This window comes from Cynocephalus volans, chromosome 5 (genome assembly GCF_027409185.1).
Source record: "Cynocephalus volans isolate mCynVol1 chromosome 5, mCynVol1.pri, whole genome shotgun sequence".
NCBI classification, from domain to species: domain Eukaryota; kingdom Metazoa; phylum Chordata; class Mammalia; order Dermoptera; family Cynocephalidae; genus Cynocephalus; species Cynocephalus volans.
In genome coordinates, this window is record NC_084464.1 from 20,228,929 (window position 1) to 20,256,040 (window position 27,112).

General features: G+C 40.7%; 1 long non-coding RNA gene across 1 annotated transcript; it reads left to right on the forward strand.

Annotated features, from left to right (window-relative positions):
* Window positions 1-1,744: 1,744 nt before the first annotated feature.
* Window positions 1,745-25,243, forward strand: LOC134377823 (uncharacterized). Its single transcript, XR_010023576.1, has 3 exons — window positions 1,745-2,282; window positions 21,829-21,985; window positions 23,474-25,243. It is a non-coding gene; the product is annotated as an uncharacterized LOC134377823 (long non-coding RNA).
* The last annotated feature ends 1,869 nt before the right edge of the window (window positions 25,244-27,112 follow it).

Consider the following 27,112-nt stretch of genomic DNA (forward strand, 5'->3'; position numbering starts at 1 on the left):
AGGAGTAAGACATTTGGAGGCCAAAACATCACACTTATTAATAATAAAGGTTATGTAAGAAAACATATCATAATCTTTGAGCCAGCCAGAACTGTTAATTAAACCCTAAGTTGAAGCAAGTAGGGTGGACCTCCCTATACCAAAGGCCTATGTGGAACATGGGAGGAGTGGAGCTCAGAAAATCCAGCTTAGTTTTCCTAAATGTACCAATTAGATAAGTCACTCCTCACCTGACCAGGGACAGAGGGATAAAAGATGAAAGAGCAGAGAGAGACCAGACATATTATACCGGATGAGCTTCCTCCCTCGTGGAGGGAAATAACAGGGGGAGTAAGTGTCCCGCCTAAGAATCGATATGGTGTGTTAGTCTGTTTTTTGTTGGTTGTAACAGAGTACCTGAAACTGGGTAATTTATAAGAAACAAAATGTATTTCTCACAATTTTGGAGGCTGGAAAGTCCAAGGTCTGGGGAGGCACATTGAAGGTCTTCTTCTTGATGGGACTCTCTACAGAGTCCCAACGCAGTGCAGAATATCACATGGCAAGGGCTGAGCAAGAGAACATTTCCATATGCTTTCTTCCTGTCCTTATAAAGCTCTGTCTTCATAACGGACTACTCCATTCACAAGGACAGAGTCCTCACAATCCAATCACCTCCCAAAGTCTCTACCTTTTAAATACCATACTCTGATTTCCCATCCCCTTAACACTGTTAGAATAGAGATCAAGCTTCAGTGAGCTTTGGGGGGACGTTCAAACCATAGCATATGGGAAACAAGACATATATGCATATTTACATTTACATGTATGTAGACATACTGCTATGGTCTGAATTGGTGCCCTCCCCAAATTCATATGTTAGAACCTAATACCCAATGTCTTAGTATTAAGAGTTGGGATCTTTTGGGAAGTGATTAAGTCGTGAAGGTTCCATGACTTAGAAGAGGCTCGAGCGAGCTCCTTTGCCTCTTCCACTGCGTGAGGACACAGCAACAAGGCACCATCTGTGAAGCAGAGAGCTGGCACCAGACACTGAACATGCTGGCACCTTGATCTCGGACTTCCCAGCCTCCAGAACTATGAGCAGTAAATGTCTGTGGTTTATAAATGACCCAGCCTACGGTATTTTGTTACTGCAGCCCAAACAGACGAAGATATTTACATATATGAGGGTATTTCAAAAAGTTCATTAAAAAAATGGAATTAAAAGATAATATGAATCTTTTCATGAACTTTTTGAAGACCCCTTGGATGCACATATGACGTACTAAGTAAAAATAAAAATAATCCAAGTAACATCATTAGGTAGGTACATAATTAATTGCTAAATGTACTTTATACTAGCATTTCTCAAGTCTGCATCAAAACCTGGAGGACATTAATAAATTAAAGTTCATCTATATCCCTTCCCCACCTTCAGCAGCCACCTCCCCTCTCCTCCCTCTGCGTCGATCGCGGCTCTAAAAACGACTTTGTGTGGGGGGGCAATGGCTGAAATCTCACTGGCGCTTCGGCCCAGCACAGGAGGCGAAGCCGACTCCACCGGTTCTGAGAACACCAGCCGCGGTCCGGAGGCAGAGGTGGAAGCTGGAGAGAGACCAAAGGGGTGAGAGGGCGGGTGAGGCAGAGCCCCAGACCCTAGGCAGGCGGTGCATTCTGGGAGTTGTAGTGCCTGCGGGGCGACGCCCTCCCGCCCCTACCGGGCGCCGCACTCCATCTCCCAGCCGCCCCCGCGCCGCGGAGGAGGCGAGCGGAGGGGGCGCTGGGTAATGAGTTGCCGCAGGGGCAGGGCGCCGAGACCGAGAATTAGCTGCGGCCGGCGCCTGGAGACGCTGACGTCTGGCGTCCGTAGGGGCCGAGGGACCCTCGGGCGGGCGGCAACAAGGACCGTGTGGCCGCTACTTGTCCCTGCACTCGCCTTCTGTCCTCGCCATAGGAGCGCGGCGTCCGCCATGGAAGCGCATCCGGCCGCCGCCGTCGTTTCCGGGCGCTGGGGCCCCAGCTCCCCGGAGCGATGAGGGGGTAGTGGCGCTCCGCCGCCCGCCTGCCTCCCTCGCCCCGGCCGCCCCGGAGAGAAGGAGGGTCGGGCGGGCGGGCGGTCAGCGCTGCCGTGTCCGCCCCGCCCCCTGGGGGCACTGCCGAGGGGCGCCCGCCCGGCCGCTGAAGCCCGGGACGCGCCGCCCGCCCGCGCCCTCCGCCCCCCAAGATGTGGCAGAACGTCGGGCTGACCGTGCTCGTGTTCGTGGCCACGCTGCTGATCGTCCTGCTGCTGATGGTGTGCGGTGAGTCAGGGCATCCGCCGTGGGGCACCTCCACACGCCCGCGCGACTCGGGTTGCTCACTTGCTTGTTTTGTCCGCTTCAAAAAAAGGAAGAGGGATGGATGGACAGGGCTCTTGTCTGTTGTCCCCTTACCTCGCGGGACTGAGCTCAGAGGAGATGCGCCCCTGACCGATGGCAGGCCCGCGGGCACCCTGGACAGGCATAGGACAGGATCCAGGCCTGGGCATCTTGACTCGGGGCTAAACCAGACGTTGCTTCGCCGGCAGCGTCTCCTCTTGCCATTCGTGCCGGTCTGTCCAGATTTGAACCCTGGCCTGTATTCGAAGGTGAGGTGATGGGTTACTCCCGTTTTTTCTTTTTCACAGGTTCTGACCCTAATGATAATGAGAGGTTTCACTACCTTCATTTAATCAGGGATTAGGGCACAGTTGGGTTTTCAGCACACGTGAAATTGTTTATTTCGAGTTCAGGCTTAAACTAAATTCCAAGCAGAGCTGCTGAGATCAGGCAGAACTACAGACACCGGCTATCTTAACTTCCAGGGCCAGGTAACCTAGCTCTTAGTTCGCAATAATGGTGCTGTTTTGTGTACGGTGGGTATTTTCCGTCTTGGAATGAGAGGACGTTAAACTTCCTTAAGGCAGTTTTAGATCTTTTTGATTCTTTACACACAGTAACCGGTAACCACAGATCTGTTAGCAACGTGGCTGAGCAACTGTAAAAATGTAAAAAGTATTTAGAGGAGATGTCAGTGAGTTAATTCGTATTTACAAGACTGAGGTATGGGTTCAAGTTGATGCAATAATTGGTCAGAATTCATAATAAATACTACAGGGCTCATTCATTACACAGTTAATGTACTAATTAATGCTTGGTATTAGAGCTGTGCTTGCAGAAGATATAGGGTGTGCTTGTGCATCTGCGTTTATATGTACTTGTACTTATATACTTGTATGTATATTTAATGTTTGGTTTTGCTTTACTGTGACACCACAGTTAAATGTTCTAACTTACAGCCTTTCTTTTCTGATGAGATATGATAGTTGAACAATCTTTCTCAATTTTCTGCTTGTCATGTCAACATTTCGGGCTAATAGTAGATGTTTAAGGTCCTTCAAGTAAGGAAAACCAGGTCTTTGTGATTTGTTTGGACGTGGGGAAGGAGGAATGCTTATGTCATCCTTTCTAATTGGGACATGCAAGCTACCTGGACATGAGGATGTGACATGTAGACCATACCACACCTTGGATAGAATGTTTGCCAGACTTATATTTGGGGCTTCAGAAGGTTTATTTTCTCCCGAGGCCTCTCTTTGATTTCTAGATCGAGGTGTTCTCTCTGTGTCTTCATGTGGTCTTCTGTGTCTGTGTCCTAATGTCTTCTTCTAAGAACACTAGTCGTACTGGATTAGGGCCCTTGCCCTTATGACCTCATTTAACATTAATTACCTCTTTAAAGGCCTTATCTTCAAATATAGTCACATTGGGGGTTAGGACTTCAACCTATGAATTTTAGGGGAGGGACACAATTCAGTCCATAACAAGCACTATGTCATCAGCACTGGCTGAAAGGTAGGGAGTTGCTGGATAGTTTAGTCGTGTGCCCTTAAAACAATTGTTCTTACTTTTCTATTTCAGAGATTTCATGGACTCCCCTTCCTTAAACCCCAACGTGGAGTTCAGATTAAGAGCCTCTGCGTTTTAGGCTTAGGTCTCCTGTTTTCTGATTTTATTCAGTTCAGCAAACTGAATGTTGAATGCCTACTGAGCACCAGGAACACAGAATTTATGACGGGGGTCTGCCCCAAGGAATTCAAAGCTTAGTTTGTTTTAAAAGTTGGACAAGCTTTTTCACATAGTAAATTCAGGTTCCTAGGGAGGTTTTCCTTCTTCTGTCTCTACTGGTTGTCTCTGCTTTCTCACCTCTCATTCATTCTCAATTGTTGCCTACCCCCATCATTCACTGAAGCTGCCCTTCTCAAGGTCCGTAACAAATGGCCTCCATATTACCAAGCTGGTGAGTGCTTATCAGTCCTAACTGAACTTAACCCATCACACTCATCCTGTACAGTTAAGGATGCTCTTTGAGAAGCATTTCTTTTGACTTTTGTACACTGTCCTTCCATGGTGTTCTTCCTACCACGGTAGCTAATTGTTTAGCTTTTCCTGGCTGCTTCTTGTCTAGAATTTGAATTCTTTTTGACCATAGCCTACAATAGGAAGTACATTATTCACAGTAGATTCATAAATGAATAAATTACATGTGTCTGTTTATATGTACACCTACCTATCATCTCTCTCAGAAATAAAGTTTATGAGCTAGTACTTCTGTATGAGATGCATGCTATTTCCTATTCTTCTATTATATTTCTATAATATAATACAAATATATTTTTGTTTTCTTTATCTTCTGCCTGTCCTCTCCCTATGGTATCCATCCAATCCTAGAGATTTAAACACCAGCTATAGCTAATGATTCTAAAATTTATATCTCCAACTCTCACTTCTTTCCTGAGCCCCAGGCTCATGCATCAGACTTTTTTTATTGATATCCCCACTTGGAGATCTAATAAGCATCTCAAATTTAATACACCGAACACTCAGCTCTTGATTTCTGCCACTGGTTCCAACCCCGCTCCCCCACCACCACCCCCAGTCTTTCCCAGCTGAAATGTTATCTGCTTCCATTCAGTGGTTCAAGCCAAGGAATTAGATATCATCCTTGATTTTGTCCTTTCCTTTAAGCAGATCAAGTATGCAAGTCTTCTCAGTTTGATCTCTTTAAAAAAAATCTGGAATATGTTCTCTTCTCCATGACTATCACCACCACAATCATCATATTTGGTTTGCCTTTGTTTCCTAACTCGTCTTTTTTTCAACCCATCTTTTCTTTATAATCCACTTTTCACGTACTAGCCAGACTGTTTTATTGAGAAAATATTTTATCAAAAGTTTTTTTTTCTCCTTTCTGTAATCTTTTTTTATTTTAACTTCTCAATATACATTGTAGTTGATTTTCGTGACCCTTTACCCGTTCCTTTTACCCCCTTTGTTTCTCCCCTCCCCCACTATTTATCAAACGTTCTTAACAGAAGAAATATAGTTTCAAAAGTCAATAGTACTTCTAAAAAAAAGTAGTTCCTTTTAACCCTCAGTTTCACTATTCTAGTTATTTACTTCTATATTTCTAAATAACATTTTCATTGCTATTTCTTGATTTTGCTGTTTTAGACATTATTTATTAACCATGGTAGATTCCCCATTTCTTTCCCTGCTTGCCATTAATAGCACAGTTTTTGTCTAACTTAAGAGTAAAGATTTATATTTTGACTGTGTAAATATTCCCTGCTGGTCAAATAGAGTAATATGATCATACCTCCTTTCTTATATGGTTCTCTATTTTTCTTGAAGTTACTAATTGCATTTTAAATTTACCTGGTATTACTTTTTTATATGCACACATTGTTATTTGTTCTCCCACAAATGTTCCATGAACTCTTACACACACCCATCAGTGATATTTCCCATATGTTCAAAGGAATTGGTCTTCCCCTCCTTCCCCCACCCAGTCCCCCACCTTCCTTCTCAACAGCTGTCATTCTTGTACAGAAGTCTGTACTTTCTCTGCTACCCTGTTCTGTCCCCTGTTTTCTGGCTCTCATGTCATTGTCTTTCTTGGTTTACACACTTGTTTTGTTGGTGCGCATTTTCTAGGAGCTTTCTGAGAAAGAATGCATGTAAAATAGTTTGAACAAATGCGTGGCTGTAAATGTCTTTTTATTTATTTTGTTTTCTACCCTTATACTTGATTGGTAATTTGAATAGATTCAGCTTGCAAATAATTTTCATCCAAAATTTTTAAATTATTACTTCATGGATTTCTAGCTTCCAGGTCTGATGTTGAAAAACTTAATGCCTTCTGTTTCCTTGTCCTGATAGGTGACTTCATTTCCCTTTATAGAAGCTTTTGGGGTAGGCTTTTTATCATTTCATTCTGAAATGTTATAATGATATACCTTGGTGTGTGTCTTTCATTTTTCTGGGCCCTTTCAATTCAGATATTTTCTTTATTCTGGGGAGAATTTTTTACTAGATTTTTGATAATTTTCTCTCTCCCATTTTTTTGTTTTTTTCTTTCCAATACTAATGTTAGTTGGATGTTGGAACTCCTGGGCTGATTCTTTAATTGAATCTTTTTATCTCCTGTTTTCTCTCTCACTTGTCTTCCTGCTTTCTTCTGGGAGGTGTTTTGGCTGTTGTCTTCTGTTTCTTCTGTTCAGTTTTTATTTTAGCTATCCAATTTTTAATTTCACAGCTCTCTTTTTCTTTGATTATTTCTCTTCTATAACACCTGTTCTTGTTACATGTGTGCAATATCTTATCTCCCTAAGCATATTAGTTACAGGTTTTTTTTGTTTGTTTTTGGCAGCTGGCCAGTAGAGGGATTGAACCCTTAGTTATAGGTTTTTTTTTTAAAATAAAGTGTTTTTCTTCTCCCTGCATTGTCTTTGTTTCTTCCATTTTAAAAAATTTCTGCTTGTTTGCTTTGGACTCTTCTTGATTGAAGGTTTTCTGTAAATGTCTAGTGATCTTGTTCTCCATTCATATTTAAGGGTGAGGTGGTAAACATGATAAATTGTTTCAGCTCTGAGCTTGCTGCAGGCTGTTTTGGTGGTGACTTGACCTCTTCTCTAGCAGTATCCCCAGTTAGTATCTGAAGACCTATTATTCCATTTCTCCAGAGAGGAATTCTCCCATTTCCCAGTGTGATAGGAGAATACTTCCAAAAATTCATGGAAAAATGGAATTGAAAGATAATATGAATCTTTCCACGAACTTTTTTGGACCCTTTATATTATAAATTTGGCTGTCATCATAAGTAGACTTTCAACCAATCCTTTTTTCTTTCCTTCCTTACCCTCTTTTCACCCATAGTCCTGATCTTTTCCATGGTTTATCATTGCACTTTGGCTCCAATTGGTACCCTTCTCTTCTGCCATCCAGATTTTTATTTCCTTTGCTTTGCTAGACCACTTAACCACTTGTCCTCAGAGTAATCTTTAAAAATGTTCTCCCTTGCTTAATAACTTCCAGTGGCTTCCCGTTTCCCTTGAAATACTGTTACCGAGCAATGGGCTTGCTGCCTGATGTGCACAGAAGGCCAAACACTATGGCACTGGCTTTTGTGAAAAGAAAAAGCTTTAATTGCATGACCAATCAGGCAAAGAAACAAGAGACTGTGCTCAAATCTGTCTCCTGGACAGAGAAGTGTGACTTATTTTTATAGGAAGCTGGAAGTATAACGAAGTATAGGTAAAGTTACAGAACATGCAAGTTAGCAGGAGCTGATTAGTGGCAGATAAGCACATTCCAGTCTTGCTCCTTTTTTTTTCTGCTTGTCTTGCAATAAATGGTGATGGACGCCTCACTTTTTAATTGTGTCTGGCTTTATGGTTCCTCTATTCACATCTGTCTCACTTCAAGGGCTCTGACGTTTCTGCAAAACAACTTAGGCCATAGTGATTAACAATCATCTTATTACAGGAAACTTGAGAGGTATTTTGTTATCTTAGAAGGAACTTCAGGCAGTTATTTAGCTCAGCCAATTATCTGGGATGGTCAACAGCTAGTTTCAGCCCACAGTTTGTCATTTAGCTTAGCTAATTATCTGGGATGGTCAGCAGCTGATTTCAGTACAATCCAGATTTCTTACTGTGGCCTAAAGATCTGCTGATGTAGCCCCCACCAACTTTTTCCATCTCGTTTCTCCACTCTCCCCACTACAACATTCCAGGAACAGGCCAACCTTGTACCTTTTGCAGGGCCCTTGTCCTCCGTCTTCCTCTGGCTCTTCATATGGCTAATTCCTCATTCAGATTTCATGTCAAATGTCATCTCAGAGACACCTTTCCTGATCACCCACGGTAGTCCATTCAGTCACTCTTTATCTCATTTGCCCTTAGTTTTCAGAGTATTTAGCACTATCTGAAATGAGCTAATTCATGAGTCTGTTTCCCCCAATTTTTAGAGTATAAGCTTTATGAAATCAGTGACCTCATCTGGCTTGTTCACTTCTCCATCCCTAGATCTTAGACTAGTGCCTGGCACATAGTAGGCCCTCATGTGTTTGAAGACTAAATGAGGAAAGATTCCTCAGAATAAATTATTAAATTCCCATTACATGCAAGTCTTAAGTGTGGTAGAGACCAGGATTGCCTCAAGATGGATAATCCTTATGTTAGTTCAATAAGTATGTTTTATTGACTCATTTATTTGCTGTGGGTGATGGTCATGGGTATCCAAAAATTAGTAAGCATAATCTCTGCCCTTTAGGACCTTATACTCCAGTAGGGAAGATACTTATGCAACAGGTAATTGTAGTAAAACGTAGGCTTCTATTCCTTTTTCTGGTTGTCTCATGGAGCTCAGAACCTTCCCCTAAAGCTCACTCTTCTTTTCAGTTAATGCACAAAACCTTTAGGATTATTTTACCTTCCTCATTCATTCTCATTCATTGAGACACTTGTCATACGCCCAATTCATCTCCCAAATATTTGAGCATTTCTTGTAAGCATGGTTCTGAGATACAGCAGTAACTAAAATCTGGTTCTACCACTAAACCACAAGTTCAGTGGTTTACAGGGGATAACAGCTTTGTCATTCAACAACAAATTGTTAAGAGTCTGGAAGGGTCTATTAATGTTGATACATTGTGCTTTTACATGAAATTCACCCATTTGGCGGTGTATGCTCATTCCTGGTTATTTCCCATCCTTTCAAACAGAAACAAACTTTTCCTTTGTCTAAGGCTCCAAGGACATTCATCTTTGTGGCATAATAAAAAATACATTTGGTCTCTGTCCCTGGTTTCTGGCACAACACCCTGGAACCCCAAAACCCTTTGAATTTCTTGAGTGGTAGAAGTGTCTTTTGTTATTCAAGCCCCTTTGGACCACATCTGAGTTTATGCTAATGAGGTGACTCAGGGTGGAGCCCCTAGAACATTTTAGGATGGGGGCTAGTCATCAGAAAGACCAAACATATGAGAGGGTGGGAAGTTTCAGCCCCACCCCCTGATGTCCAGGGAGGGCAGGGAGGCTGGAGATTAGGTTATAAAAACTTTTGAATGTTAAGTATAATAAGCATTTTCAACTTAACATATGTAAAACTACATTCCAGATCTTGTTCTTCTTGCAGCCTTCCTCATCTCAGTAAATGGCAACTTTTTCATTTCAGTTGTCAGTGAGGCCTCCCTAACTTCTCTGTAAGATACCATATTTCCAGGAACACACATGGCCTCTTTACCCTGACTCTCCTTTATTTTTTCCTATACTACTTCATTATAATTGGACAGATGTGGTGTGAAAAGTGTTACAAACTGAGAGGGCTTCCTCATCCACTGCCCAAAAGATAAAGAAGTCTCACACCAAAGTTGGCAGTGTTAAAGATTAGGGTTTATTTGGATCACCATTGAAAGGAACCCATGTAGCTAAAGGAGCTTTAAGATCTCAGACTCCCCAATAGCTTAGAATGACAAGATTTATAAGGCAGAATCATGAGTGGGGGGGGGGTCCCAGAAGTTGTGTAGGAAGCTGATTGGTTTGGCATGAAGTCAGCACAACTATTCCTGGCATCTTGACTGATATTTTCCCTGGTGCCTTAGGGTCCAGGGTGTGTGTGCTTCAAAGCAGGCTTGTAGTTGCAGGCAGTCTGCAGAAATAACTTGTGATTGGCATTACAGATGTTATCCTAAGCTATAAGGCATTCATTTAGGGAACAAACATTCTGACCTTCAAATCAAGTCTTAGCTTAAGGAGCAAACATCCTAACCTCCAGTTCAAGTCTTAGCCTAAGGAAGTTTATGTTTAATCAACTCTACTCGTATTGCTACTCCTGGGAATCCAGCCCATCCTGCCTGGTCAAGCAGCTATTTCCCCCTTCCCCCCAGCCAAGGTCTGCTCTGAGGGGTGTCAGGGGAACAGCTAGGGAGAAATTGGGGGTCTGTTCCCTGGTTTCATAAGGATAGTATTTGGAACGTAGTAGGTATTTGAGTATTTGAATGAATGCATTTTTAGCCCTTGAATAATTGGCTAGGATGAGGTTATAGATGGGAACAAGAGGCATCTAGATTGTGGCACTTTATAAGGATCACCTGCAGAGTTTACATTTTCTTATAGGCAATGGGGATCTAAGCGTTTATAGAAGGAACTTAAAAATTTTATGGGCTTCTCTAGCTACAATGTGTGGAGAGTGGGAGGCTAGAAGGAAAGAAACCAGTTAGGGGGTTAGCATAAAGTACTGATAAAAGTTTGCACTAAGATGGAAACAGTGTTACTGGACACAGGTCGGACTGCCTGCCCCCTTTCAAAAACAAGCCACTCAAAAGTCAAATGGCGAAAACGGAAGTCAGCTTTTATTCAGGAATACCAGTGACCCAAGGAGAGATGTTAGGCTGACCCGTCTCTCCAGTAAACCTGAAGGAGAACGGCCAGACTAAAGCCGTCTCAAAGGCTGAGATTTACTGAGGGGTTTTTAAAGAGGGGGCTGAGAGAATGGAATGTGGGAAATGAAAAGCAGGAAGGAGAGAGACATGAGCCATGGGGCTCTGTAAGGAGCCAGGTACTAGGTCTCACCAAGACTTCTGTCTGGTTTCTGTTCCTGTTGATGTTATCTCTTGGTCCTGCTGGAGGGGTGGGATCAGCATAGCTTTATTGATGTCTTCCTTGGTTTCCCAGGGTTTGCAAGTTTTTAGTTTCAGGCTTGCTGGAAAACATCTTTACATTTATGCAGATAATGTCATCTTGTCCCATAACCAAGGTTTAAAATATCAAATAACCATAGGAAAAGAGGGACTCACAGAAATGGATGCCAAGAAAAAAACTGTGTCCTTTTAAAATTTGCCTGCAGCCCATACAGTTTTAGGTCCCAACATGGCTTCAGTTCTGCTCACCCTAACAATATAGTAGAGGCTGGGAGTGGTGGTGGCCTTCTGATTGTTGGGTGACTCAGCGACAGTGATACCACTTTTGTCTGTTCTGCCTGCTGCTGTGTCTAAAGAGCATAGGAGATTAAGTCCTTTTTTTTTTTTTTTTTTTTTTTTTTTTTTTTTTAAAGATGACCGGCAAGGGGATCTCAACCCTTGACTTGGTGTTGTCAGCACCACACTCTCTGAAGTGAGCAACCAGCCATCCCTATATAGGGATATGAACCCGTAGCCTTGGTGTTATCAGCACCGCACTCCTCCCGAGTGAGTCACGGGCTGGCCCTGAGATATGAAGTCTTTAGACAGAATCAGAACGCAGTCAATGTAGGTCCTAGGAGGATATCAGAGTGTGAGCCTACATGAGGAGAGGGGAGTAGTTATTTATCTGGCATCAGACCCATCTCCAGAGGTTGGCTTGATTATGCTCCCTAGTTCAACCTGGCTTGACAGACTCTGGGAAGACTGTAATTTGCAGGCCTGGTCTAGTACCGAGTCCCTGCTTCCTGCTGTTCCCAGCAAGTCAAGGAGTTAGTGAATGGAGTTGGACTCAGGCCAGTCTGTAACTGTGTGATCAACTCACAGAGCTGGCAGTGCCACTTACTAGCTGTGAGACTTGAGGAATACACCCGACTTCTAATTCTAGTGAGTCAGCAAATTCACAAATCATGGAATCAAGAAATACTAAGGACAAGCTATGTTTCTACCTATCTCACATTGCATACAGATAAATAAATATGAATTAACTCATATTTGAAAAGTAGATTTTCAATGATTAAATCTGTTTTTAAGAATTTAAGCTACCCTTAATTTAATATGGTTTTACTTAGGATAGTGTATATTTTTCAAAGATAACAGAGGAATAAGATAAAATGTATTGATCGTGGAAAAGTGTGGACAAATTTCACAGATCATGTAGTTCATTGGTTTTCATACCATCTGCAAAGGTATGTTAAAAGATAAACTCACACACAATAATGTTTTAGAGAATTTATTTGAGCAAACTGATTCATGAGTTGGGCAGAGTCAGATCACAAGTGGTTGGGCCTCCACCAAGGGGATGTGAAGAAGAAACTTCTATGACATGTTCACTGGAGCAAAGCAAAGAAAATATTTGTTTGGTTAACATGGAAAGTCCCTAGTGGGAAGTTAGTTGATGGTTTCAGATGGGTTTAGCTTTGTTTTAATGTTTACAGTGAGATGGGTTTCGATTTCTTGTGCAGAAACCCAAGGCGTTGGAGTGGTCTCAACCTAATGGCCTCCCAATTAATTATTTTAACAGGTGCCTCAGGGTTTGAGAAATAATTGACTCTGATTTCTGATGTTATTCAGCTTTATTGAAGTATAAATGACATACAGTAAAATTTTACGTACACAATTTGAGTTTTGGCAAATATACACAGTGGTGTGACTACCACCACAATCAGGATACAGAACAGTTTTATCTGTCCAGAAAGTTCCCTCATGTCCCTTTGTAGTCACTCCTTAAGCCCCTGGTAGCAACTGAACTGCTTTCCAGCCATAATTTTACCTTTCTAGAATTTGAGGTAAACAGAATCATACAGCATGCTTTTTGTGTTTGACTTCTTTCACCTCGCAGAATGCTTTTGAAATCCATCTGTGTTGTGTAAATAAGTGATTCATTCTTTTTGGAGAGTATTTTCTTGAATGAATATGCCATTTGTTTATACATTTACTTATTGATAGACATTAGGGTTGTTTCCAGATCTTACCTATTAACACTGCTATTAACATTCACTTACAAATCTTGGTGTGGACATATGCTTTCATTTCTTTTGGGTAAGTTTACAAGAAAGTGCCAGACAGCCATGTGCAAGAGTTCCAGTTACTTTGCATTAATCACTAACATTTGGTGTTGTCCATGCTTAATTTTAGGCATTCCACATGATGGGTAGTGACCTGTTATGGTTTTGATTTGCATTTCTTTAATAAGTAATGCTTTCGAGCATCTTTTTGTGTGTCATTTGCCATTCTTTCTGTCTTCCATGGTAAAGCATCTATTGAAATATTTTTGCCCATCTGTATTAGTCCATTTGTGTTGCTGTAACAGAAATATCTGAGACTGGGTAATTTATAAAGAACAGAGGTTTATTTGGCTTAGGATTCTGGGACAGCTGCATCTGGCACAGGCCTCAGGCTGCTTCTACTCATGGTGGAAAGGGGCAGGCAGCAGTGGCAGGTGCAAGTAGATCACATGGCCAGAGGAAACAAGAGGGAGAGGGGAGGGGAGAGGAGAGGAGGGAATGTTCCAGTGTCTTTTAGACAACCAGCTCTTGCAGGAACTAATAAAGCCAGATCTCACCCATTAATCCCCCCACCTAGGGAGAGCATTAATCCATTCATGAGGGATCTGCCCCCCTAGCTCAAAAAGCTCCCAACACTGCCACATTGGGGAACAGATTTCCACATGAGTCTTGGTGGGAATCCAAACTCTATCACCATCTTAAAAAAAAAAAAAAAAAAAACTTGTTTTTTCTTTTTGTTATCAAGTTGTAACAATTCTTTATGTATTTTGGGTACAAGTCCTTTATCAGATATATGTTTTGTAAATATTTTCTTCTAATCTGTGGCCTGCCTTTTCACTTTGAATTGTCATTTGTTTTATATTTTGATTAAATTTGATAAGTTCCATTTATCAATTTTTTAAAGTATGACATAATTTTATTTAAAAAATTTTTTTAATTATTTGTTTTTAATAAACATAAAAGTTGTATGTGTTTATGGTGTACAACATGTTGTTTTGAAATACTATATACAGTGGAATGGCTAAATCGAGCTAATTAACATATGCCTTACCTCACATACCTGTAAGAAATTGTTGCCTACCCCAAGGTCACAAAGATTTTTCTCCTGTATTCTAGTAGTTTTACATTTTAGGTTTCACCTTTAGGTCTGTGATCCACTTTGAGGTAGTTTTGTGTATGGTTTGAGTTAAGGATCAAGGTTGGTTTTTTTGTTGGTTTTTCAGTTTGTTTGTTTTTTAAACATAAGGATATCTGACAGTCCTAATATCGTTGATTGAAAAGGCTGTTCAAGGGCGGAGCCCGTGGCGCACTTGGGAGAGTGCAGCGCTGGGAGCGCGGCGACGCTCCCGCCGTGGGTTCGGATCCTATATAGGAATGGCTGGTGCACTCACTGGCTGAGTGCCGGTCACAAAAAAGGCCAAAAAAAAAAAAAAGAAAGAAAAGGCTGTTCTTTCCTCATTAAATTACCTTGATACCTGTCTTGAAAATCAGTTTATCCTATATGTATGGGTTTATTCTGGACTCTATTCTGTTCCATTGACCTTTGAGGGTGCTTCAGAAAGTTCATGGAAGGATTTGCACAACCTACACAATTAACATAAGGATAGACAGATATGAGGGTATTCAAAAGGTTCATGGAAGGATTCATTTTATCTTTCAATTCTATTTTTTCATGAACTTTTTGAAGTACCCTCATATGTCTATCCTTATGCCAATTGTGTAGGTTGTACAAAAGTTCTTTTTTCAAAATTGTTTTTGGCTCTTTTAGATCCCTTGTATTTCCTTATAAGTTTCAGAATCAGCTTGTCAAGGTAGTTCTATTGAATCAATAGGTCAAGTTGGAGAGAAACGACATCTTATCAGTGTATTAATACAGTACGGGGTGGAAGTGAGCATGAGGTTCCAAAGTGGTCACCCAAGAGAGCTCATATTGAAGACATAATATTGTAGAAAGATTTAAAAATTATATACAAATGATGCTTACAATTCTCAGTAACAGTGGTAGTAGTTTCATCTGTGTATTTTGCCCTAAAAAGGAAGAAGTTGGAGTCCAAGAGACAGTAACAATACTAATATTTGAGTGTTTCTTATGTCAGGCATTATTTTTAACTTGTTTGTTTTCTTTTTTTTTTTTTTTTAAAGATGACCGGTAAGGGGATCAACCCTTGACTTGGTGTTGTCAGCACCACGCTCAGCCAGTGAGCGAACCGGCCATCCGTATATGGGATCCGAACCCGGGGCCTTGGTGTTATCAGCACCGCACTCTCCCGAGTGAGCCACAGGCCGGCCCCGAGCTTGTTTGCTTTCTTACTCTCTCAATTTTCTATCTGTTCTTGCAATTATGGGTAGTTTACTGTCTAAGAGGGAAGTTCAACATAGTTCAGTCCTTCTATGTCTCCTAAAGGCAGTAGGTTATAAAGTAACTAACCGTCATCTAACCAAATTATTATTGATTATAGTGGTTTGGAAATTTTGTCGAATTGCTCTAAAAATTATTCAGAACCTTAACAAAAGGCAAAAATGTGTTTATGCCATTAAAGAGGATGAAAAACAATCCTCGCCACCATCTCCTCCTCCTCTCCCCCACTTCGACCTTTTAGACAAACAATTCATTTGTTCCCTTGATGCAGTCCTGTCTTAAAGAGGGACATAACATGGGAGTTGATACTCATCATGTCTTTCCCATTGTAAGAACTGGGACTCAGTTGAGACATGAAAACCTCCCATTCTCCTTGTTTGAAAGATTTTAAAAGAGCATTATAGAAAATGGCTTACATAGTACTTTTACTAAGGAATACTTAGAATGAATTGCAAATGGGCACACTATGACCCCTTGGGATTGGAAAACACTTGGAAAAACTGCTTTAACTCCTGCTCAATATACTATATGGCTACAAGAATATCAGGAAGCCTTACGTGCTATGTCACTCGAAAATTTACGAAATGAGGTTCAAATTAGCATGGACATGTTACTTGATCAAACAACTAGAGCAGCCATAAAGGCTTGGGACAAAATGCCTGAAACAAAATCTAAACTTCAACCTCTTGCTTCCCCTGATGCGTTTTGGAAACAAAGATTAGATAAGACTCGGCCACTGTTGACATTATCTGTTGAACAAAAATTTATTACAGATTCGGGGGCTGATGATACCATAATTGCTAAAAAGGATTGGACTCCATTATGGAAAGTAACTTCTTCACCAGTTACACTTACTGGATTAGGCAGGTTCAAAATCCCTTATCAAAGTAAAAATCCTTGTTGTATACTGGCCCCCGAGGGACAAACTGCCTCCATTATGCCTTATGTTCCAGATCTCCCTCAAACTCTATGGGGCCAAGACGACCTTGCTCAATGGGATGTTTATATTGGGACATCTCCTTTAAAATCTGTCATGATGGCCACGACCACACTCGCATCATTCAAATTACAACAGAGCCCTGGTCCTCCAGTTTGGGTGGAACAGTGGCCTCTTAAAGGGGAGAAATTAAATCAAGCTGCTTTACTTGTTAAATAACAGTTACAAATGGGACATTTAGAGCCAAATCACATAGTCCCTGGAATACTCCCACTAAATCTTTTGCTAGTGTTAGACAGGGACCCACTGAGCCATATATCGATTTTATTAATCATCTTCAAGGTGCTATAACTAGACAAATTGACAGGCTCATGACAATCCAGAACTGCTACCACAAGTTTATTTACATTTAATCAAATGAGTTAATAATGCTGGTTTACAAGTAGCTCCAGATAAAATTCAAAAAAAGGAGCCTTGGAAATACCTTGTTTTTTTAAATCACTCAGAGAAATATATGGCCACAAAGTATATCTTTCCATATTCAGGAGCCTTTTACTCTAAATGACTTACAAAGATTACTTGGCCACATTAACTGGCTCCGCCCTTCTATGGGCATTCCCACTTACCAATTACAACATTTGTTTAATACACTTTTGAAGGGAGACCCTGATCTGTCCTCCCCTCATTACTTATCTGAAGAAGCAAAATTAGAATTAAAACAGATTGAATCCTTTTTACATTCCAGACAATTAACACGTATTATTAAATCTCAAGTCATTTATTTCATTATTTTCAACACCCCACATAGTCCCACAGTTGCTTTGCCAATTTCTTCCTCACATAGGAGTCATTGAATGGATTTTCTTACCCCATCAACAAAAAAAGAAACTATATACTAAATTAGAACAATGTATTCATTTAAATACTCACTAGGGGAAAACACTGTTGTCAAGTACTTGCTGGGTATGATCCTGATATAATTAATCCTGCTCTTTCTGGCCCTTTATCAATTGCAAATGATATGGCTTATCACTTTGTTATGTATAGTAATGTTTTATGGAAAGCTATTTATTCTCATCAGTTTTTTCATCAGGGTGCACGAGCTTTGTCTAACATGCATCAGATCTCTTACAGGCAAGCTCAAGATATTGTTCATGCTTGTCCTGATTGTCAGAGGTTTTCTAAATCTAATTTCCCTGGAGGAGTTAATCCTTGAGAAATAAAAGGTAATGAAATTTGGCAAATGGAAGTCACTCGTTATTCCCCTTTTGGACATCTTAAATATTTACATGTTACTGTTGGTACTTACTCTAGTCTTATTCATGTCACTGCCCAAACAGGAGAAACTGCTAAATATGTTAAAAAACATTGTCTTTCTGCCTTTGCCACCATGGGGATTCCAAATAAAATTAAGGCAGATAATGGACCCGCATACACCTCCAAAGTCTTTCAAGTATTCTGTGACAACTAGAACATTAAACATGTCACAGGAATCCCATTTAACCCCACTGTCCAGACAATTGTGGAAAGAACTAATGGCCTTCCTAAATCTCAACTAGGTAAACAAAGGGGGAATGTAGGTATAAGACTAGCCCCTCATGAACAGGTCTTTAAAGCTCTGTTTACACTACATTTTTAAGACTGTAACTCCCCAAAATTAACAGCCAGAGAACAACACTTTATACCTCCTAAAAAGAGACCTAGACCCTTGGTTTTATTCTGCCACCTGCCAACGGGACCACAGTTGAGACCTGTTGAATTATTAACATGGGGGAGAGGGTCTGCGTCTGTTCTTTGACCCACAGGCCCACTATGAATTCCTGCTAAGGCTGTTGAACCTTATGTGGAACCCTACACCAGATGAGGAATTGAATCTGATCCCAAAATCTCAACGCCTGGCCATCACACCTCAATCCATATCACCGGGGATGGTACACATCAGACTGCCAGTGATGATGGTGCCAACAACCACCTCCACTCCAACCTACATGAGCCCACCAGTAATGAAAATAATGATAACAAGCTCCAAATTGGCCTGGGGTAAATTAAGAAAACTTCAACAGTCAAATAGCTTTCAATAGCTCAGCCCTTAAGCTCAGTAATTTATTTGAGAAACAAAAACTAAACTAAAATCTACCTGTTTAACTAGATGTTCTCAAATTTTCTGGCATCCAGCTGGTCATCTTAAACAGACTTCTAAATTTTCTTCTAGGCTCATCTATGTATTTCTTCACAAAATCCTCCGGTAAAGTTCTGTACCTTTTTTTTTTTTTTTTTTTTTTTTTTTAAGAAAACTTTCTCTGCATCTTCTTAAAAAGGCTTGCATACTTTGCTTTACAATGTAAAGTCATTACCTTCCTTTCTTTAAAACAGGATGAGGCCTCACCGATAAGTCTTTTTAAAAAAAAACACAATCTAAACCTGACTGTCCTTTTTACTAGTGAGGTTTTTTTTCACATCTTGAGCAAAACCTATAAAATCCTTGTTTGTTCTTGTTATTTATGTCTGTATATATGCATGTGTAAGTTGTATGTTATATGTTCATGTCTGTATGTGTAATTGTGTTTTCTGCACAGTACCAAATTGGCTTATAATTAACACATGCTCATTAAATAACTAAGTATACTTTTTAAGTTCACGTGACTTAAATTTTCTAAAGTTTTAATAAATATATTTTCAAAATTTGATTCAAATCTTTTACCTAAATTTGCTCTAGGTCAGTATGTCTCCTTGTTATCTCAGTTCTGCCTCCTGTCCATGCTGGGAAAAACAATATCTTTAAGGCATTGTCTTTGTGAATACTGCCCTCTGCCTCTCTGGATTCCACTTGGCTCTAAATGCTACATGGAAACCTAGGACCCAAAATGGCTAGTGAAAGGAGACCTATGCCCAATGTCTCATAGGCCCTAGTTAACATTAACTGATAAGGGTATAGATCTAATACACCAAGTTTTTGGCTGGGAAACCGTAAATATGTATTTGGTAAAAACAGCTAAAACTCAAACTGGGCTTTGTATAATTTGCTCTGATAAATGGATGCCTATTTACTAACCTGAATGCATAAAAATGTTCTTATCAGCACACATCACTGCCTGGGTTTACTAATCAAACAAGATTACATTTGTCTTTTCTAGAGGTCTTTTAAGTTGTGCATGATAATTTCTTGTGCTCTCTGCCTTTGTAACCCTTGGTCACTTTAGTTTTATTTTTTGCAGTAATTCGTGATCTTATTCAATTAAATGTTTTAAGCCTTTTGTTATTTGACAAAACTTTCCAAAACTAAATTCTGAAAGCCCAACCTTTTGGTTTAAACTAACTTTGAGGAGTTCCAAGGGCCCTGTGGCTTCTCAAAGGATATATAAAAAATATATCAGAACTCATTGGCTTATTTAATAAATTAGACTATATGGGAAAGCATTTTCAGTACTGAAGGTGTTATGGATATGTGTTCCAAAATCTTGTAAGGTTCTTGAAAATATGGGTCTTGATATAAATGCTATCAGTCATAATCTTGGTTCAATTATAATTTTAAATGTTATGTTAGGTACAGCTTCCTGACAAACCTTGAGTTTATACGTTTAAACTAAATTTCCAAAATTCTAATAAAGAAACTGATGGGTTTGTGAAATTGTTCACAAAGGTCAACATGACAAAAATTAATTAGTGAACTAATTAAAAAGAATTATGGGTTTATACAATTTCCTTATTTTGAAACACTGCTGGTTCTCTTACTGTTTTGTTTTCCAAATCTAAAAAAAACCCTCTCTCTTAAGCTATGTATAACTGACAACAGTTTGGTAAGATATCATTTAAAACTGAAGTAAAAGCATTTGTTTTCTCCCTATTTGATCCACTCCAAATTTAATAACTTTAAGTGTCCTTATGATTATTATAGCAATGTGGCTATTTTTATAAGTTCAATGAAAACTAACTCTCTATGACAGGATATAATTTAAAACTTTGGTTATAAAATAGCATATCTCTTCTAAGCTGCTGACCCCTCTTTCATGTTGCCTGAATTTGGCCTAACTGCTGCTTCATCCTGCTGTTCATCTCCCCCCATCCACCCCCTGCCCCCCCAGGTGGGACAGAACACCACCTGGGGATGAGCCTTCCCAGCACCCTGGGATTTATACAAAGAAAAGTAAGACCTTTTCAATCAAGATATTGATCATCAATGCTTTTATGAGGAATACCTTGATCATTAATGGGGAAATAATATCTTCTATACAAAAGCAGTTCTCTAAATTTTCCTGGCCTTAAAGAGGATGTTTGTAACTTGGATGAGACATCCTGTTCCTAAACAAAAGACTTGTAATTGATCAAAAATTATACAAAAGAATAGATGCTTTGGAAGCAGTAATGTCCTGGACAGGTGAACATTAACAAACTGTCTCGACTCAGAATCAACTATTATACAGAGCAGAATCCCATTCTGGAGTTTCAACAATTGGTAATTACACCTAATTCATGGCACCTGGAATGATGCCTATGCAACAGCTGAGAGATGATGACATCATCAGTCCTTACCTGAAGTAAATTAAAAGGACTTGCCATGCTGAAGGATAGTAACTTTGCTTTAAATGCTTTTGTCTTAACTGTGAAAACCTGATCTTTAGCTTTTGCTTTTTCTATTAAATAAATGAAATGGGGAGATGTGGAGTATACATAAAGCAAATGTATTTCACAGGGCCTGGTTTTCCAAAGCCTTGCAGTTTCAAATCTTAATCTTGCAAAGGACAGGAAATTTTCCCCAGGCTATAGTCTCTGTTGTAAGATAACGAATTGTAACACAGCAAAGTTGCTGGCTCAAAAGCAGGTTACTGATTGATATGTAAAGATACTGGGAAATTGCTGTAAGAAGACAATGTTTGTTAAAATCAAGCTTTTGTTGGTGAATCAACTTCTTGTAAATTGCATTATGGAATGTCACCTTGCTTTTCTTACTGAGTGTTACCAGCTTCTATTGTTAAACTTGTTAAACTATACTTAGCAAAAACCCCACGTATGTTCTCTTCCTGAAACTTCCTCGTCTGGGGAATAAATGTGGGAAGAGAACCCCAATTCATGGTTAATTTCCCAAATGGAAGGAGTGCCTCTCTCTTGAGGGTTCTGGGAGATTAGCCCCTTTTCGGGGCTTCTCCCTGCTCAGAAGAGATGGGCTTTGAGTAATCTTTGGTGGCTCTGTCACCCAGGGGAAAAGTAGTGACAAAACCGTGGGAGGCAAAGCAACACCTTCTGCTCGATGTTGCTGCAAACTTAAAACTGCTCTTAAAAATAAAATCTTTTTGTAAAAGTATGTAATTTAAAGAATTCGGGGAAGTATTTATGGGCAAGCAATATTTCTGAACATTTTTGGATTTAAAAAATAAGATATAAATGAAGGCAACATTTTCCTGGGTTGTGTGAGTGTGTGCCTGCCTAGATCTGGGGAAAGTTAGGTGAAAGGTGCTAACCACTGGATTTTAAACAGCATGTCCCTTCTCTCCTGTTTTCCATCCTAGAGCACTCACTCTAATGACAGGAAACAATGTCTCCTGCACCCTAGAGGCTCCCTCACGCCCGAGACTGCTCTGCTGCTCAAGTCTGCTACTTCCCTCAGTCAGTGCACAGAGGAGTGACCCGTGCTGCAGCCTGAAGGCTTTGGCAGAAATATGACTGGTGAGCTGGCAAAGTCCTGGATGCTAAATATTTGGATTCACTAGTTTCCAATATGTGAAAATGGAATATAAAAGGAAGTTAAAACAAGATCAGCATTTTACAACCTTAGCTTCAATGCAGGTTTCAAGGTCTATAGAAAAAGACAGTCACTTTATTGTATTTGGAGAATGAAATAGTTTTTCAAAGGAAAAAAGATAAAACAGTGTGTGTCACACGATTCCAAGATTGTTAAAGCAAAATAAGCCTGGAAGGGAATCTATCAACATGTCACCAACCTTCAGGGTTCTCATACATTGCTAGCTGCAGTGTTATTTGGTTCAGAATTCATTGAAAACAATTTGGCAATGCCTATCAAAATTACAAGTTTGGGATCTGGCCAGGTAGCTCAGCTGGTTAGGGAGTGGCCTTGTAACACCCAGGTCAAGGGTTCAGATCCCCGTACCAGCCAGAAGCCAAAATTAAAAAACAAAACAAAACAAAACAAAACTATGAGTTCATGTACCCTTTGATGCAGCAATTCCATTGCTAAGGGTATTTTATGATATAGTCACATTTACAAGATAATATACGTGCAAGCATACTAATGCAGCATAGTGTGAAAAAGTTTGAAAATAAATTAAAACTTCCACCAGGGGGAACTTGTTAAATAATTATGATATTTGACTAAATATTATGTAACTATAAGATAGAAAGAGGAAACTCTTCATGAACTCATGGAATAAACTCCAAGATATATTTTAGTTGAAAAGCTTAGATACATAAGTATTAAATGGTTTGTGTTTTGTATGCTATTTGCTTTAAATAAAAGGGGAGAAAAAGAATATGCATACTTTTATGTATTTTATCATCTGTATAAATTTGGTTGTCTCCAGAGGGAGAAAATGGGTAGGAACCAGGAGTTTTTAATATTGCATACTCTTTTTGTACCTCTTAAATTCAACCCATGTAAGTGAATTTTTATAATTTAAACATTTTAAAATTAATAATTAAAAATAGTACCAACCTGCTAGAGTGCAAACTTCATGGAGGTAAAGGACTGTATCTGTCTCATATGCAGTTCTATTCACAGCCCCCAAGCACAGTGCCTGGTATAGAGGAGCCACTTAATTAACAGCTGAATGAGTAAGTGAATTGCTAATATTTTAGTGGGGAGATTCCAGGGAATTTTTTATAATTTAAAAATATTCTGGGCCGAGCCTGTGGCGCACTCGGGAAGGTGTGGCGCTGGGAGCGCGACGACGCTCCCAGCGGCCGCGGGTTCGGATCCTACATGGGAGTGGCCGGTGCACGAGCTGGCTGAGTGCCGGTCACGAAAAAGAAAAAAAAAAAAAAAAAAAAAATTCTCTCATACACAGGCATTGATTTTTACAATCAGAAATAGTTTTGAATTGGAAGGGAAAGACTCAGATGCAGTAGAGCCCCTAGACCCAGGCAAGTGCTCTTGGAGTATTGTTGTCAGAGTTTTCTAAGATCTCCTCCTGTTTGCAGGAACCAGCCAGCACTGGCAGAGCTATTGCAGCAGGGTGCCACGGACATGGACCAAGGTGCTTTCCAACCTTCGGTCACCCTCCCCCTCAAGAGGTGGACCAGATGCCCCAAGAAGCTGCAGCACTTGTGTCTGTGAAGTCGTCCTGGCCTGGCCCCCGTGGCTGTGCCCTGGTTCCTGAGGGCCACAGGAGAACAGATAGCTTCCATTGACCGGGACAGTTTCTTTTGTGGAATCATGCAACATTGCGCCACCAGGTGGTGCTGACACCTGATTTGGAGTGATGCTCTCTGAAGTGGGGCACAGGGCAAAGGGTAAATTCAGGGATTGGCCCCTGAGCCTTGAGCTTGAGTTCGCATGCAGCCATATAGTGGTTCTCACCTGTCTGAGTTCTGACATTTTTTTCATGAAATTGTTTACATAGACAGAAACCCCACAAAAAATATTTGCTGGGGCTCACACATGTCAGGAGTAGCCCTGATCTGATGTAAACACCTGTATTATTTGAAAGATTTCAATAAGAACAAGTAAAAGTACATAACATTGTGACAAATCAAAGCAAATGTTTTATTCTAGAAGATAATGTTGGTAATTGGGAGAAAAGAGCTGATTGTGATTGGAGCCCTTCTCACAAAATCCAGAGTCAGGGAGCCCATTGAGCTATACAGTGAGCTATTTTTACAGCTTTTAAAAAATGTATCAAGATGTAACCAACCTTTAACTCCCTTGGCCATATTTGGCAACAGCTTAGAAGAGGCCACGTCCCAGCACAGGGGCAAGGCAGCTTTGTACTCTCTGCCGGTTATGTTACGCTTCACAGAGTTCAGCACTGCGTTTACATGATGCAGTGTAACGTTCTTATATATCCATCTCTCCCCATCACACTCCAACGCATGTTTTCCAAAGAAGTCATCTGAGCTATAGAGAGAGTAGAAGGTCAGAGAGAGATTAGCCCAGGAAGAGCCAACCTTCCAGAGATATAGTGAACTTCTTCCTGCTAAAATCAGAGACTGAAATCCTCTCACTGTTCTATCTTCACCTCTAGTGTGCATCTCTCTGCTGAGTCAGGAAATTCTGTATCATCCAAAGAAAATGCTGTGTCTCGTTCACTAAAAAGCCCCACATCCTATCCCTGCTCTACACTGATTCTTCACCCTCCCCCACAAGACAGCTCCAGGAGTCTGTCTACAGCAGACTGGATGCAGTGGAGAGGCCCTTGCAGGGCACACTGGGTCCTTCCTGTGACATGATTTCTGACAGGCAGAGGCTATGTCGTCTGCTTTTCATGTTCATGAGTGTACGCTGAGTGTGGAATGGGACATGTAGGTGGGCGTGGGAGAAGATGTGTGTGTTGGCACAGGCAGAGCAGAAAGGGGCAACACGGAGTGGACGCTTCAGCCACTTATGGTTGGATCCAGCTGGGCACCAGGACACATGCCAGTAACACGGCTGTGTGTGACAGGTGTAAGGACGCCTGCCTAATGTCTCCCATCACCACCCACAGCCTACTGACCACACCATCGATCCTGTCAGTCCCAGTCGATCCTCAGAATCTGTGGACCTGGTCCTCCCCCAAACTGAGCGGGAGCTCACAGAACTAGACAGAATGGCCTGGATTTATTTTGGAAGAGAGTCACAGATGCACGGTGGGTGAGGATGAGAAAATCCAGTAGTCTGTGAGGGGGGGTTGAGGGAGGGGGCTCACAGCCAGGCTGCTAGTCTCATGTCACAAGGGATGCCCACGACTGAACTAGCAGGACTTGAAGACAGACAGTGGGGGGGCTGAAGGGTGGGGTGCAGGGGTGGGCTACGGGGACGGCAGGCTAGCAAATGTGCGAGGAAACACAAAGCGCTGTCATTGGGTTGGCCATTTAGCTCACTTAGGAGAGCACGGTGCTGGTAACACCAAGGTCAAGGGTTCAGGCCTTCCTACTGGCCAACTGCAAGAAAAAAAAACACTAGTATTGGATCATTTGCTGATGATGCCATTCATTCATTTGCGAAAAGATATGTTTTTAAGCACCTGTTAGGGGCCACTCCAGCAGAAGACTCAGCTCAGGTATCTGTACTAGGTCCCTGCATCTGGGTGGCGAAGACAAACACATAAGATTGCAATTCAGTTGATGGAGTTTGGATGTGTTGGCCCCCAAATCTCATTTCAAAATCTGATCCCCAACTTGGCAATGTTGGGAGTGGTTTGGGTTATGGGGAGAGATCCCTCATGAGTAGATTAACGCCTCAGGGGGTGGGTAGCAAGTGAGTTGTTGCTTTGTTACTTCCCATGAGAGCTGGTTGTTTAAAAGACTCTGGCATGTCCTCTCTTGCTTCCTCTCACCATGTGATCTGCTTGTACCCACTGGCTGCCTGCCACTTTCCACCAAGAGAAGAAGCAGCCTGAGGCGTGCGTCAGATGCAGCTGTCCCAGAATCGTAAGCCAAATAAACTTTGTTCTTTGTACATTACCTAGTTTTAGGTATTCTGTTTATCACAGAAATAGAAACAGAAAGTGATAAAACAACAAAAAAAAGTGGGCCCTCACAGGTATAGAATCTTGATCTTGGATACCTAACCCTCCAGAATTGTGAAAATTAACATTTACTATTTAAGCCACCCACTCTATGATATTCTGTTATAGTGCTCTGACAGACTAAGATATGGGATTTGGGAGAGAATTAAATGAGGTAATATATGGAATGTTTTTAGAACAGTACTTAGCATATAGTAAGCGATTCATATTCTTATATACTTTCAAGTTATTTTGTCTAAAGCTATGTTTTAGGTTAAGTGTTACACTATTAGTGCAGGGTAATAGAGGTTAAGAAACTCAGAATATGGTAGCATAGAAACAGAAAATCGAATGAAAAAGCAATACAAATGTCCAGTAAAGATTTGACATTTCACCTTTTGTGTAACGAAAGGAATATCAATTAAAACAGTTATGAGATTAGTTTTTACTTGTCTCACTGGGGAACATTTGAATAGATAATATTCAGTGTTAGTAGGATGTGGGGAAACACGTACTCTCAAGCATTGTTGATGAAGAGTACAAATTTGTTCACCATTTTAGAAGAAAACTATGGCAATGTTTATCTACATATTACGCCAATAATCTCAATCCAAGGAGATCAGCAATACTTGCGGGAGCTGTAAAAATATATTCATTTCTTCATTGGTCAAATATGCATCTATCATGTATTTGGTGCCAGCTGAAGTCATTGATTGATGGCCCTTAAGGGAGATAATCAATCAAATGTTATCATTTGAGGTAACTAAGTATTGTTAAGAAAAAGAAAGCCAGTTTTTAAGGTAAAGGATTATGGGATGGGGAGAGGTGAATTTTATGGGTGAAAGACGGTGGGCTTCCTGAGGCAGTGATGGTGGGGAAGAGATCTGAAGGAAGTGCTGGCTCCTCCTGGGACAGTCCTCACCCAGGCAACAAGAGCATAAAGGGTCCTAGGGCAGGAAAGCACGAGGCTCCTCAGCATGAGGGGCAGTGTAACGAACAACTCGTAGGAATGAAAGAGTCCTTTCTTGCTATCATCTGCACACTGGAGTTTTACAGGACTGCAAAAAAGTGAGAAGACCTACATGTATGTACCTGATGCATTACGTCGGGATGAAATTGCATAAGGGTATAAATT